Consider the following 4,917-nt stretch of genomic DNA (forward strand, 5'->3'; position numbering starts at 1 on the left):
CCTGTCTATCAAGACGCACCATCTTTTCCAAGATAGACTTAATTTCCTTGTTTGATACCTCTGCTTAGCTATTTGTCTTAGGGTGATATGAGATTGAAACCTTATGAAGGACATCATACCTCCTAAAGAGTGCGGCTATGGTCTTATTGCAGAAATAAGTCCCTCTATCACTAATAATGGACCTTAATATTCTAAAGCGTACAAAAATGTTGGACTTAATAAAATCTGAAATCACTTTCGAATCATTAGTTCGGGTGGCTTTAGTTTTCACCCATTTTGACACATAATCAACTGTCAAAATAATATATAAAATACCAAATGACGTAGGGAAAGGCCCCATAAAATCGATACCCTAAACATCGAAAACCTCCACAAAAAACATGGGGGTCTATATAGCATTTGATCCTTACGAGCAATATTGCCTACTCTCTGACATCTATCACAAGATTTACAAAATACATATGCATCTTTATAAAGAATGCTAGTAAAACCCGTTTTCTAGCACCTTATCAGCCGTTCTTTTAGATCCGAAATGACCTCCACATACAAAAGTATGACAAAAAGTGAGTATAGAATGAAATTCATTTTCACCCACACATTTTTTCATTACCTAATCCACGCACCACTTTCATAGGTAAGGATCGTCCCATATAAAGTATTTGGCATCACTTTTCAATTTGTCCTTTTTTTGCCTTAGACCACCCTGCAGGCAATTTACTAGTCACTAAATAGTTAACTATATTGGCATACCAAGGTAAAAAAGAATTAATATAAAGTAATTGGTCATCTGAAAAAGCTTATCTTAATGGAAATTCTTCTTCAAGAGCAGGTACTCGACTCAAGTGATCAACCACCAGGTTTTATGCTCCTCTTTTACTTCGAATCTCTAGGTTGAACTCTTGTGGGAGTAGTATCCATCTAATCAACCATGACTTTGCATTTTTCTTCATCAGCAAGTACTGCAGGGTTGCATGATCAGAATATACGATAACCTTAGCACTTAATAAATATGATTTGAATTTTTCTAAGGCAAAAATAATAGCTAGGAGTTCTTTTTTGGTGGTGGAGTAATTAAGTTAGACTCCATTCAAGGCTCTTGAGGTATAGTAAATAGCGTCAGCCGCTCTTCCCACTCTCTGTCCTAGTACTGCTCCCACTGCATAGTCACTGGTGTCACACATAATCTCGAATGAGAGATTCCAATCAAGGGGTTGGATAATCGGCGGTGAAGCCAAGAGCTCTTTTAACTTATCAAATGCCATTCTACACTCGTCATTGAATTCAAAGGTCACCTCTTTTTGTAACAGATTAAATAGAGGGACTCCAATTTTTGCAAAATTTTTGATAAACCTATGATAGAAGCTTGTATGTTCAAGAAAAGAGTGTACTTCCCGCACACTTGTGGGGTAAGGTAAAGCAGACACGATATCTATTTTGGTCTTATCAATTTCGATACCTCTTGATGACACTATGTGACAGCCCTACCTTCCCCTAAGGCGGACCAAAGGGGTTAGCGGACTGCCTGCCCAACTCTCGCCAGGACTACTAGGACAAAATTAACACAATCTAAACATTCCAAAGTGTAATACTGCACTTAACGATTCTACCACCATAGGGAAAGAACAATTCCAAGCCAAAACAACACATGAACATTACTAAATACTTCAATATACACAAGGTTACAACTTTACAGATCAAAAGAAAATGTTCGATCAAGGTACATTTAAGGTTTTCCACCTATCGAAGAGCTATACAAAAGAATATTTAAACTAGCTCAACTCATGCTTAAAAGCTCCATAACCTTCAAAAGATACTCCCTGTAAGAAAAACAAAGTCAACAAGGTGAGCTTTCGTCCAATGAGGTACATCACGCAAGTAAACAAAATTCACATAAGCACAAAGTTGCTCAATCCAAATACGTTCAATAAATGAATCAACTAGCACCACATTTCAATAAAGATTTCTAAAAGGATACGGTCGGCTCTCAAGAGCCCTTTTCCTCGCTTGCCGTACTTGATCTTGCCTCGTTGACCCTCCGTCAACGTTTAAGGAGTAACCAATACCGTAGACTCCACTTTCTCTGATTCCTTCCATCTCACATACTCCTACCGGGCTCGAATTTCAACCAGTTCAGTAATGTTAACACTCGAGTATACCGGAATCAAGAATCTCGTACCCATCGATTCCTTAGAAACAGTCCTCCATGGCTTATCAATTTCCTCGACCAAGCCCTTGTTGGCTCGATTTAATTGACTACCAATGGGGTTGAGCTCAAAATCAACAATATAAGTCGTTGGATACACGTCCAAATGACACCAATTCAAGTATAATCAAGACAATTCAAGTGATACAGTAAACAGTCAATTAAGCCATAGAGTATGAGACTGATAAAGTACACCCTTGTCTCAACCAGTATCATCAGTAAACACAAACATTCCAATCATAAATCTCAAGTATAACAAAGCCAAGAAGTATCAATCATGTGAGTAGTACACTCACCAATCAAACAAAAGTAATTTCACAAATTTCCGTCCAATGAGCGCATTGGGTCACCGGCAGACCCTAAAACATTCAAGTAAACACAATGAGACTCGAATATGAGTCATAAACTGAATCCACATACTACTAGAGTAAGACCAAATAGAACGTATAAGTGCAAAATAGAACGTATAAGTGCAAAATCAAACTAGGAAAAGTCCGGAAATGAAGTTTAAGTCCTAAATCCAAAAGGCAGATTTGATATTATTTAGCGTATTGGACACAACTGGAGCTACGATTATCGGATTGGGGTACAATTTATACGTTTTGAAATAAGATAAAGGGCTACAATTTTTATGAAGACCACTCAGTCCAGTTCATAGCGTAGCTAGGTCAAAACTTCAATGTACTAAACTAGAATCGTACAAACAGGTCAACTAACCGCATTCTGGTTAAATGATCATAACTCAGGCTACCGAAGTCCAATTAAGGTGTTTCCAGGGCCATTAGAAAGTTAAGACACAACACTACAACTTTTATGTTTTGGCCAAAATCTAATTTAGTACGCATCAGAGTGAACGGTCGCAGTCAGATTGGGTGAACTGTCAACACTGTCGCCAAACTCTTACCTATGGCAGCCTGGGTATTTCCATCTTTTCATAGGCTACCGAGCTCGGATTGAGTTAAAATTTTACAGGCAACTATAAAACATTATTTTCTACAACTTTCATGTTTTAACCTAAGGTTAATTCGGCCTTCATCCTATCCAAACAGTACCGGGCAGAACAGGGTTGGTTAAAACCCTAATCTAGAATTTTCGCTTCAAACCAATGATTTTACACAACCAATCATTTCCAACATATACCAACTCCATTTTACACTATAATAAACCATCAATCCATGACTAACCAACACTAAACATATAAAATCAGAGAAATCATGAATAATTATAAAAATTCACCAATCTCTGCCAAAAGTCACAAAATCTTACACAAAACCAACTCTATGACTAACACAAGTCATTAATTTCACATTATCAAAACCAAAGAAGGAATTCCTTAACTACTCACCTTGCAACCTCAAGAAAAGAGCCAACTTAGCACCACTTTCTTCCAAACCACTTCACCAACAACCTTACTACAACTAAGCTAAGGGGTTTTATGGAGAAATTTCAAGTTTAATCGGTTGGATTGCAAGCTTGAGCAAGATTGAGAGCAAAAGAGTTGAAGGTTTCTTTTCTTTTATTTTCTTTCTAGAGAGAGCCGGCCAAAGAAGCTTGAAATGAAGATGATTTTAGGTCAATTTTTGATATTTAGTAAAGTTAGTGTAAGATGATCAAAGTCCAAGGGTGAATGGAAAGTGACACTTGTCACTTTCTTTAATGCAAAACTATCCTTTTGTCTCTCCAACTCTCATCCATTTGATAACCTCTAATTATCTCTTAACACCTGGTAAATTAATCCCTGTATACAAAACGTAATCTAATTGGCCGAATTTTATCACACTAGCGGGTCCCACATCCAATATACACTTCTAAAATCTCATGAACTAACTTATACTAGGAAAATGATTTAAAAACCCTATTTACTCATAAAAATTATTTAGAAAATTTTTTCTAATAAAGAAAATGCATAAAAGGTATGCAATTAAATAAAATAAAATCTAGAAAATAAGAAAATTCACGGGTTCTCACACACTACATAATCTAAAATAATCCCGTGCTCAACTATAAAATGACATTTTTCAGTTGAGTACTAGATTAGTTTCTATACACCATGTTAAAATTAACTTCAAATTATTTAGAGGTATCAAAACTATCACCATACATACTAAAGTCATCCATGAATACCTTTATAATTTTCTCCATATATTCCAAAAAGATACTTACCATACACTTTTGAAAAGTGGCAGGGGTATTACATAATTCGAAAGGCATTCGTCTATATGCAAAGGTTCCAAACAGGAACGTGAAGGTGGTTTTCTCCTGATTTTCTGGTGCAATTGCGATCTAGAAGTAACTTGAGAAACCATCCGAAAAACAATGATAAACTCGACAAACTAACCTCTCAATCATTTAATCAATAAAAGGGAGAGAGAAGTGATCCTTTTTAGTGACGGCGTTTAGTTTTTGATAGTCGCTGCATTGCTGCCATCCGGTAGATTTTTGGATTGGAACTAGCTTACACTCTTGGTTAGCTTCTACGGTCACTCCTATTTTCTTTGGAATCACTTGTACTAGACTCATCCATGGGCTATTTGATATAGCATAGATAATCCCCACGTCCAGCAGTTTAAGTATCTCCTTCTTCACTACCTCCATTATAAGCAGATTCAACCTTCTTTGAGCTTGTCATATAGGTTTGGTATCTTCCTCGAGTCTAATTCTATGCATACACACAAAAGGACTGATCCCTTTTATGTCAGCAATAGTCCAACCGA

The sequence above is a fragment of the Coffea arabica genome, chromosome 6e (genome assembly GCF_036785885.1).
Source record: "Coffea arabica cultivar ET-39 chromosome 6e, Coffea Arabica ET-39 HiFi, whole genome shotgun sequence".
In the NCBI taxonomy this organism is placed as follows: domain Eukaryota; kingdom Viridiplantae; phylum Streptophyta; class Magnoliopsida; order Gentianales; family Rubiaceae; genus Coffea; species Coffea arabica.